This window comes from Rutidosis leptorrhynchoides, chromosome 9 (assembly GCF_046630445.1).
Source record: "Rutidosis leptorrhynchoides isolate AG116_Rl617_1_P2 chromosome 9, CSIRO_AGI_Rlap_v1, whole genome shotgun sequence".
Lineage (NCBI taxonomy): Eukaryota > Viridiplantae > Streptophyta > Magnoliopsida > Asterales > Asteraceae > Rutidosis > Rutidosis leptorrhynchoides.
This window is the reverse complement of record NC_092341.1, coordinates 169437515-169449698: the sequence shown is the minus strand read 5'-3', so window position 1 is coordinate 169449698 and position 12184 is coordinate 169437515. Positions and strand designations below refer to the sequence as shown.

The 12184-nt window shown below is 30.1% G+C and overlaps 1 long non-coding RNA gene across 1 annotated transcript; it reads right to left on the bottom strand.

Moving 5' to 3' along the window:
• Positions 1-2444: 2444 nt before the first annotated feature.
• Positions 2445-4940, bottom strand: LOC139867223 (uncharacterized). Its single transcript, XR_011765785.1, has 3 exons — positions 4759-4940; positions 3723-4161; positions 2445-3410 (listed from the first exon to the last, which is right to left on the bottom strand). It is a non-coding gene; the product is annotated as an uncharacterized lncRNA (long non-coding RNA).
• Positions 4941-12184: the final 7244 nt, after the last annotated feature.

Below are 12184 nucleotides of genomic sequence, written 5' to 3'. Positions count from 1 at the left end.
GAAGCTCACCAGTGGCGATTTTAGGATCAAAAATCAATGGGGTCATATATAATTTGAGTGCTACTTTGTAAAAAAAATTCCAAAATATTACCGTTTACTTTAATAAAACTGTTAATTTTAAAAATATATGGGGTCCTATCCGTAAATTTAGTGGTGTCCTATTAATTTTTATTAGTAATTTATAAAAAAATTAAAATTTAGTGGGGTCAATGGACCCCTCTGAAGCTCACGTAAGCTAGATAGAATAAAATGACCATAAAAAACCCTATTATAGAAATAAGCAATATACATGCTATCGTTTCCAATAGAGAATTAAAGAGTTTGGGGGTTTGGTTGGAGTTGTTGTTTAATGAGACCGGAAGACGGTAAACATTTGGTTTTTCCAGTGGCAGCGACATGGTTAACGGAACTGAGATGGTTATGCGAATGGTACCGGTAGGGATTATGGGTTGAAGAAAAAGTAGAATTGATTATGCATGGACTGCATAAATATCCTTTATCTAAATTCTTCTATGCATTATGGTACTTGTACGTGTGGCTTTGTGATTTGGACTCTTATGCGTATAAGAGCTGTAGGCGAAATGGAATCAAATGATGATATAGCTTGTTCTTATGATAAATCAAATAAATAATTAATTAGGATATGTTATATTTATCGAATTACATCGATAAACATTAATTTAATAATGTGGTGATAATGATAATGATAATGATAATGATAATGATAACAAATAAATGAAGTATTAATATATGTAATATAAAATAATATTATATATTATAAGTTACAGTTACATCATCGATACATTTATACACACTAAATTTGCGTTATTAATTACTGCGTACATATTTTATAGAAAAAATTACGTCATTGGTACTTGTGGTTTGTACACTTTTGCATTACAAAATCTAAACTTATTTTTTTGTGTGGTTGGTACCTAGACTTTGATTATTTTACTTGTTTCGTACCGACACTTCACATGTGCAACATATCTGAGGGTAATTTCGTCTTTTAATTACTCTTATTATTCTAATTTCGTTTTTAAAAAATGGAGATGTGTTGATTAACAATTTGGTCCGTGTTCCGGATATCGTGACCAATAAACCTTAACCTACCTTTGATCTACATTTTATTTTGAAACACGAGCTCCGCTAATGGAATCCAACGGTTTATTGATGTTCCATTATTTTTAATTTTTGTTGTTGTTTAATTTTTCCGATTGAACAATCCGGATTCCTTTCGGTTTAGCAGGTTCGGGTGGAGGTACAGACCGGGTCTTGTTGGAAACGGCTTTAGGGCCTCATTTTGATTGTTATTTGGAGTTGGATTCTATTGGATGTTACAATTCTGGTAAATTCTTGCTGCAGATTTACCCATAAACGGAATTTATGGAATTCAATACAATAAATATAAATATAATATCATTTTTAATTTGTTATATATTTATTATAATTATCATCCAATTTTTGGTGTACATTTCGAAAGAGAGAGTTACAATTTGTTTTCCTCATTACATTTTCTATTGAATTTGTTTATTATCCCGGTTCGTAGCTATCCAAAGTATCTATTTTATGCTTCTCTCATATATTAATTGATTTAATTATAATTATATTTATAAATTTTAATAATTATATATTAAGAAAAAATTACGCTATTGGTACATGTGATTTGTACACTATTGCATGACAAAACCAAAACTTTTTTTTTTTTTTTTTTTTTTTTTTGCGTGGTTGGTACCTAAACTTTGACCATATCAAACTTGTTTGATAAATTGACCACGTCCCTCATTCTAAGTAAGAAAGAATGATCAAGGGGATCCAACAAATGCCATAAATCCAGTTTAAGCTTAATATATTCAGGAGCATTAGTCGATGGAAACAGGAGACTAGGCATTGTGCTGCCAGAGTAACACAAAAGATGTAACTTTGGAGCATATATTTGTATGTCAAACTTCTTCCTTCCACTATATTTGAGGGTTAGTCTTTGTAACTAACCACTTGTAAAATCAAACCTTTCTAGAGTCCAATTCAGAATTACAAGGTACAAAATCTCAAGAAAAGGTAATTTCAGTTTGATCATGTCAACAAATTCAACGTTTATGATCACACTCTCTAATGAAAGTTCAGTCAGTCTCATTAATGAAGCCAGGTTGAACTTTATAGGCTTAATACTAATAAATTCATACGGTAAGCGGTAGAAAAACAACCGAAGATTAGGGACATCCTCAATTTTTATAATATCAAATAGTGCTTCTGAATTTAATTTCAGTTGTTGAAGATAACGAAGATTTCTAACCTTAACTATCTTCAAACCAAAGCAATATGAAAGGTCTATTTTCTCAAGTAAGGCACAAGTAAACAATAAGGAATCAAGTACCTCTTCACACGGTACTCTTAGGGACATGCATTTGATCACAGGATTGGGACTTATTGAAATAGTACCAGGCCACAAGTAAAGTTGAACTCTTAAAAACATAGCACAAACGTTTTCGCCGAAAAATATCTCATCTGGAAATACAAAATTTCTCTTAATTACATTGATAGCTAGGGAAAGCTCCTTAAGACAACTTTGGGCAGCTACAGTTTGAATTCATTTGTAAGCAAGAGAAGCCAACTTGATGTCTAGTCTAAGATCAAAACTTTCAATTGGTATGTTGTCTTGGATATACTTAGACATGGTGTGATCCATAAAATGAATGTAATCTCTATCTTTTTCTTCATTAGAAAACATTGAGGAATTATGAAACCTGAGATGAGGGATGGTAGACCAAGAGTGTAACCAAGTCTTGGACAACACACAAGTACGAGCATCATCTTTTAGCGGCAACAACGATTGTATACGCTAAATCAACTCCACCAGGACATCATATATACTACAGTACCTTACTTCCATACACCAAAAAAACAAAGCGTATTTTATTAGGGTTACTAAACCTTGACTCTCTGTTTTTGAGTAAATGATCTTTTGTGTTGAATGGGAATAATAATTAAAAAGTTTGATCGAGATTCCAATAAATTATGTATGGTCGTATACAGTGTTGTAAATCTCCTTATTTCTCCCCGAGATCTCGTTTTTAGAAGGTAACCGAGACGAGATGTCCATCTCCCGAGATTTTCCGGTCAACGGGGTCAAACTTGGTCAAAGCCACGATTTTTTCGGATTTTCTTGCTCATTTCTCGATTTTCTCGTAATGTTTCGGATTTTCTCACTCATTTGTCGAATTTTCTTGTAAAATCTCGTAAAATGTATATAAATATACATATATTTATTTATATATATAAATTTATACTAAACTAAAAAGTCAACGTCAGAGATGCCGAGATTTTTCTGAGATGCCGAGATCTCTCCAAAAATATCCAAACGAGATCTTCCCGAGATCCGAGTTCTCCAACCATGATCGTATATTGATAACCTAAACATTATAGTTGATAGTTATCATTAGAAACTAAATCAAACTTAATAAATAAAGATAAATACTAATAATACTCCGTAACTAATAACAAAATAATTATAAAAACAGAGGCCTTATGCATCCCATGTTGCCCAACTAATAAAACTAAGTAACACGAAATACTTCATTCGTGATTCGTCTCAAATTAATAGTTATATTTTGATTTTGCAGGTTCTAATTTCTTAATTTTGACTTAAATGTCTTCAAATCAGGGTAAAATGAAAGGTCTATTTTCTCAAGTAAGATACAAGTAGAGAATAATGTATCAAGTACGTCTTCTCTTATCTTCACATCTTCCAACTCGAGTACCCGTAAGTTCACACAGTTGATCACAGGATTGCAACTCACCGTATCAATCAGTGATTGACAATAATCAATTAAAGATAGAGTATGCAGGTTTTTCCCGGAGAATATCTCATCTGGAAGTATTAATTTATTATCAGATTCATAATCATAACAGATACGAACTCCGAAAAATCACAAAAATAGAACTACTATTATCTGCAAACATGGTATGTAGTAGTATTGAGGAAGGCTCCCCATGAAAAATCACAAAAATAGAACTACTATTAACAGCGAAGACATACTATTGACCTCCAAACAAAATTATAATCACTAAGATACCAAGGTAAGTATTGAACCAGCATATGATATGTGTGATGATGCACAACAACTCGAAGCTGCAAGCACAAAGTAGAACACACGTAATAATCTACAAACATTAAATGAAACAACTATTAGATCAATTTAGATAGGCATCTCAGCTTATACTGTTTTATAAACTAAAGAATATTATCAGCAAGTGATAAATAACATTCTAATGGTCAATTTTGTTAACAGATTACAGATGTACAGTTTTCCTTCAATTTGAGGTCTGATTTCCTTTGCTTTCGCGAAAATAACTACAAAGAACTAAAATTTAGATGACATGATATGTAATCAAATTAAAAATACAATAATTGAAATATTAGTTTCTATAATTCTATCTATTTGTAATGCTGATACATAAATTGTATACAATAAATGAAGAATAGAGCGCATTTATGGTCATCTCAGCTACTGCTAAAGCATACCAAACCATATAAACCAAAATAGTCTGTTAAAACACATTTCATATAACCCTAATCGATCTCCCAATTGATATTAGATACCGGAATCAAGATTACCAATAAACAATATTGAATATAATTCCTATAACCCTAATCGATCAGCAAACAAACACCATCTTGATTAGAAATCAAATGCTGTAATATAGAAACGAAATCAATCAATTGAAAACGTGATTAAATTGTTTGACTAGAAACCTAACCTTTTAATTTTAACTGCGTTGATGGAAGAGGTATAGAAAATAGACCGTCAGATAGCGGCAGTAATAAATCACTCGAATTGTTAGTAGTCGCTCTGATGTATCATTGTTATTGTTGGTGTAATGTAATTTGTTTGTGATCTTCCAGTAGAAGCGGAAATAGAAAAGGAATGGATATTTGAGAATATTTGTTGGTGTGTGTTGGTTGAATGTTGGTTGAATGTTACTTTTGATGATTACATGCATAAGTAATGACTGACATCTTAATATAAAACATGTAAGGTCACTAATTTATACTTTATCTTGCAAATGACCAAGTCAAACATAGCTTAAAGAATGAAATTAAAGATCAGCTAAATACACGGTCAAGGTACGGTCGACCGTATATCCAGCCGTGAAACCCCAAACTGAATTGCAACGCAGTTTTATGAAAACAAGTTGCACAGTCTCCACCACAGTCAACCGCAGTGCGACCGCAGTTCTCTCTGTCACCAATTTTGATCAAATTAAGTTTGACTAGTTCCCGACATCTATAATTCATGAAACCTTTCCCAACATGCTTAGAATAGATGCCCTCTCCATACTCAATCGAGTTTTGGTCATAAAAACACTAATTGTGATTAATTACACCTAATGACGTCTTAATGACAATTTAACCAAGATTAGGCTTAACACATAAGTGTTAAACAATAACTTGTGATCTTAAATATTATCTAGATATCCTTAGTATGATCATCAAGTACCAACACACTTAAGCCAATATCACTTGAACAATAATTGTTATTAAAAATGACTTAGTGATTAATTAAAGCTAAATGAGGAACAATGCTCTCAAGTGTAACTAGTAAAGACTTGTAATCCTAAAATACACTTAGATACATTTAGGATAGTCATCAAGTCCCAACTAGAGATTGCTCTTCCCTTGTACATATGTTGGACATTAATGTGTGCTTACACATTAATCAAGCAATATGTTATATTGTAATTAAACTTGTTAAAAGCTTAAATTATAAGTTGTGCAAATATCTATATGATTGATCCTAGAATAACTATCTCTTGCTATGTGTGAGTATTACTTGCTACTTGCCAATTTGCTTAATACTCATAAATTTGTCAACTTGATTAATATGTTTGCTATGTGCTTACTAGTTAGGATTCAAGTAACTAACCTACTCCAATAAATTAAGTGTAAAATGGTTCACAATGTAATTATAGTCAATTGTCTATTTGGTCTAGTCTAAGTAACTAAGTGTGATTGCTTATTCAAGTATGACTTAACTTTGATGTCTATACATACTTAATGATTATCTTAGAAAGACATCATTCAATTAATCTCTACCTAAACTCAAATGGAACATGAATTGTGATTAATTGAAACTAGAAAGTTAATGACATAGTGACTAATCTTTAGAATTGAACCAAATGCATTAATGTGACTAACTAAGTCTTGACCAAACTGAGATTTCCCAAAATATCAATCAAGACACTTCTCCAAGAATGTTGGGTTTATCACTTTTGAAATGTTAAGTCACTTTCACACAATAAGATCAAATCTCACACACTTAATGCATATAGTACTTGTATATGATGTTTGGTTTCTTTTGCAGGTGCTAGAAGGAGTAAAGGTGCCAAAATGTGGTGTTCAAATTTGAGTCAAACGACTATACAACGGATACCAAATTTGGACTGGAGCACGCACGGTCGAACCACGGTGGACCGTGCTGGAAACCGTGTGTCAACGGCTATTTTTTGAATCCCACTATAAAAGGTAAGCATTAAAGAGAATTTGAAGCTAACCCACTTGCATATTTCAAAGGCTTATTGTAAGGACCCGTCCTAATCCATCTGGACGAAGTCTTCAATAGTTGGTCCCATTGCGAGGTTCTGACCTCTATATGCCATGAACGACTCCATGTAATATGAGCAAATGCACAGCGAAAGATTTCTTTCATACCTGAGAATAAACATGCTTTAAAGTGTCAACCAAAAGGTTGGTGAGTTTATTAGTTTATCATAAACATTCATTTCCATCATTTTAATAGACCACAAGATTTTCATTTCTCATAAACATCATCTCATATCAGGCATTTCGCAAACTGCATAGAGATAAAAATCATTCATATGGATTGAACACCTGGTAACCGACGTTAACTTAATGCATAGAATATCCCCAAAACAGAACCTCTCGTCTGTATAATAATCTCGAAGTACTAAAGCATTCGTACCCCGAATGGGACTTGTCAAGGTCTATAGATCTATCTTTAGGATTCGCGTCAATCAGGGGCCATTTCCCTAAATTCTTAGGTTACCAGACTTGAAGGGCGATATTCAGTTAATAATCAGCCATAGAATGTAATTTTAAGTACGTGTGTCTATTTCGTAAAACATTTATAAAAGCAGCGCATGTATTCTCAGTCCCAAAAATATATATTGCAAAAGCATTTAAAAAGGGAGCAAATGAAACTCACAATACTGTATTTTGTAGTAAAAATACATATGACGATATTGAGCAACTGAACAATGTAGGGTTGGCCTCGGATTCACGAACCTATATCATTTGTATATTTATTAATATGCATAATTGTAATCGAACAAATATATATACATATATAAATTTATTAGTTATATCTTTTTATCAATATGTATATGTTTTATATATTTATTTTGTATATAAAAACATCAATTATGTTATGTCATATATAATAAGTATTTTTGTATATATGTATATATATATCATCTGTTTGTTAAAAATATTAATTATAACAATGCTAAAATAATATTAAATATGGTATAAATAATTATAATACTTAATTTTATTAATAAAGGTAATAATGTTAATAATTCTATTAGTGATAAAAATAACATTAATGATAATAATATTAATTTTTTTACAGTTAATGATTATTATGATAAGGATTTTAGTAATTACATAATAATACTACCCATGATAATATAAATAATAATACTTATAATTATAATTATAATACTAATAATAATTATAATACTAGTAATAATAAAGTTAATATAATTAATTATAAACTGATACAAGTATAAATTTTAATGAAAATACTAATAAATTTTAATATGATAGTAATAATATTACTTAACTTAACAATAATACTAGTAATCATAATTGTAGTTTTTAGATATTACTAATATTAAGTGATAACTAATATTTTTATTAGTAATGATAATAATAATAATAATAATAATAATAATAATAATAATAATAATAATAATAATAATAATAATAATAATAATAATAATAATAATAATAATAATAATAGAAATAATAACAACAATATGTTATACCTTTGTAGCATTAAAAAGACTTAAAGTGCCCAAGACGGGACTCGAACTCGCGACCTCCCGTTCCTACACAAACAATCATGACCATCCTTCTATTCTTTTATTTCTGATTTAATTACCCCGTAAAAATATATAAGCTATAATTATTAATCTTCATCTCCTTCATAAACTAAACAACTAAAAAAAAGCGTACCACTCATAATCATATTATCCTTACTTGTTTCAGGAATTTAAAACGAATCTTGAATTTGATGTATCAATCGAATTTAATTGAAGAAAAAGTGAAATAAATAAATTTTTTTTAAAAAAAAATCAAGCTTAGGCCTGCTGTTCGACGAGCAGCCATAAAGGAAATTTTTTTTTTATTGATTTTGATTTTTAAGGCTTTTTAGATTATAACCTCTTCAAATATTTTCCAAATCTTTATTTTGAGAATCCTAACCTTAAATTTATCATACTTTTAATGTTTACAACCATAAAAGTAATAACACAAATATTGATATTCGTATTAATAATGATAATGAAAATAATATTTATATTATTTCAACAACTAGATTTTGATTTGTAATCAAATTTACTTTGTTAATATTACATTTTATTATTTATGTATACCTGATGATTACATAATATATACTATGTATTTGCTTATCTAATACCTATACATTTTAATATATATATATATATATATATATATATATATATATATATATATATATATATATATATATATATATATATATATATATATAAAATCAGTAATTGTGTATAGAGATCATGTATATTCACATGACTATATATACAATATATATATTATTAGATATATATAGAAATCATTCATAGATATGTATATATATTCATTCTAATAGCAACTTAACTATTCTATATATTATTTTACATTTTTAATTCTAGTGATTCAATTTGTATCTTATATATACTTATCTTCAAATATAAATATATATATATATATATATATATATATATATATATATATATATATATATATATATACGTCTTTATTTTCAACCATGGTTCGTGAATCGTCGGGAGAGGTCAAATGAATCCATCTAAACAGTTTAAAAATTTTAAGACTCAACATTACAGACTTTGCTCATCGTGTCGAGATTATATAAAGATTAAGTTTAAATTTTTTCAAAAATTTCCGGGTCGTCACACTTATTTCCAGAGATCACCAGGGCTCTAATTACTACTCAAATGTGATCAAGCAAGAGAAGATTATATTATCTTATAGATATAGAATTTGGTTGTTGTAAACTTACTAATCAAAATCATTAATCTTGTGAGTTTACTTAGTGTAATGTATGTCCTAGTATTGTCCTAGGTGTAGCAACCCGACAAAATCGTCATTGACGGCGTCGACTACTTAGGTCCCGTTACGTGGTCATAAGTCTTTAAAATAATGTTTGACCAAAATATGTCGCATTCATTTCAAAGTAAAAATTGTTTCCAAGTTTACAAGAATTGTTCAACCAAAAGTTACGTTACAAAGTTATAAGTACAAATGAAACCTATGCGACACAGTTTTATTTAAAGTCAAAAGACGCTCCATGTATGCACATATACTCGACATCCAATGCAAGTATCAAAATAATGAGCGGAAGCATGTATCACATATCATTCAAAGACCTGAGAAAAACATAGCAATCTGTCAACGAAAACGTTGGTGAAATCATAGGTTTAAGTAAGTAAGTGAGTAAACAGGTAAGTTGAACCACAAGATTTACAACACTGATATAATAGTAATACATTCTAAAAGTTAATATTCACGAGCACCCAATTATCAAGGCTTAACATTCCTTCCATAGAACCCCATCACAATAGTGTTAGAACATACACTGTTTCTCGAAAATATATTTCATTCGTAGACGGTAGCGAACCGTCTGAATGAGGGTTTGTCAAACCCATATGGATCCATACAACATAAGTTCTCGCTTACACCCAGCAAGTGTAACTAATGATAATCGAATTGAGAATTTTGTTCTAAACTCGTATGTAGCATGTTTGTTTTCCTGTACTTGTGTTCACTTAGTAAAAAGAAACGTTTATGTTTTCTCAACCCAAATGTAAGTTCAAAAGAGTAAAAGTGGGACTATGATCTCACCTTGAGTGTAAGAGTAAAAAGATACTTCAACAAGTAATGTGCAAAGAACAAACGCTAGTCTTGACCTAAACAAGTAAGTTGTATCAATAACGGTAACCACGATTGGTCAAAGTTGTTCAATTAGTCCTATGGCTCGTTACGACTCGATTATGTAGCATGTGAATCAAATTGTCAAGTTTCATGTAAGATACAAGTATAGAAACAAGTTAGAAAGGTTGCATAAGTATTCGGTTAAGTTTGACTAAAAGTCAAACTTGGTCGGGTCAAAGTCAACGAAAAAGTCAACACATTCGGGTCGGGTCCTGAACTATTTTTCTGAGGTTTTTATTCATATATAAGCATGTTAGAACAAGTTACATGTGAATCGGAGGTGCGTAGCATAGCAAACATTTTTCGAAATTTGACAAAGTAGGTCAGAAGTCAAACACGGCAAATGCTGCGCCGCGACCAAAGAGTGCCGCGCCGCGGCAATTAACGTGATCTGATGCCTGGTCTGGTTCAATTTTCCAAGTCCCAAACCAATTTTCATTTAAACACAAAACACAAACCGTAAACTCTTACGACACGTATCTTATATCGTTGGAAATGTAATTTGACAAGGAACACAACTAAACACGTTTCATCAATCGAAAACATCATTTGAAAATATCGAGTTTCCAAATTAAATGATCAATTAATGCTCATCATTAATGCTTCAATTTCATAAATGCACAATTATGATTCTGGAATTAAATGCACACATGTGATATGCCGTTTCGTAGATAATTACACATACAATGCAACTAAACACTTACCAACAACAATTCATGGAATTCAATGCATCAAATGTTCACATTTAGTTCTATCAAACCCTAACCCAAAATCACAAAATCAATAATCACGTTTATGAAGTTTTCTTAATCAACCTACACATCAAATTGAAGCTAATGATGCTAGTAACACATTTAATACATGAACTTTAACATTTAAACAACATTTAATCACCCAAAACACAAGATTAAGCACACCCATTTCAAGTTCATGCTAGTTTACTCAAAACAACAAAATCGACAAACCAAACACATATTCATGTTAGACTTGAGCCATAGACACTAATTAACACTTTTATAAGTCAAAAAAATCAAGAACAAGAAATCTAGTGTTTTTAGAAATTTACCCAAACGAGATGAAATTGGTATCAAGTTGTAGAGGATGAAGAGAGGATTCCAAATATGTAATTTTTTTGATGTTAGCTTCTTGATTCGAATTTGGATGATGAATTCTTTGTTTAAAGATTGAGAGAAAAATTGTAAGTAGAAGAGAAGAAGATAAGAGGAAATGAGGGGTTGGTTGTGGGTGGTGGGTGACTAGTTAGCCAACTTTGGCCAAATGCCAAGATTAGTCTGTAGTGACCCGAACTTTTCCATGTTTATATATATTAATTGAGATTGATATTTACATGATTAAATGTTTCCAACATGTTAAGTAATCAAACTTGTTAAGACTTGATTAATTGAAATATGTTTCATATAGACAATTGACCAGCCAAGTTGACCGGTGATTCAGGAACGTTAAAACTTGTAAAAACTATATGATGACATATATATGGATATATATATAGTTAACATGATACTATGATAAGTAAACATATCATTAAGTATATTAACAATGAACTACATATGTAAAAACAAGACTACTAACTTAATGATTTTTAAACGAGACATATATGTAACGATTATCGTTGTAAAGACATTTAATGTATATATATCATATTAAGGGATATTCATACATGATAATATCATGATAATATAATAATTTAAAATCTCATTTGATATTATAAACATTGGGTTAACAACATTTAACAAGATCGTTAACCTAAAGGTTTCAAAACAACACTTACATGTAACGACTAACGATGACTTAACGACTCAGTTAAAATGTATATACATGTAGTGTTTTAATATGTATTTATACACTTTTGAAAGACTTCAATACACTTATCAAAATACTTCTACTTAACAA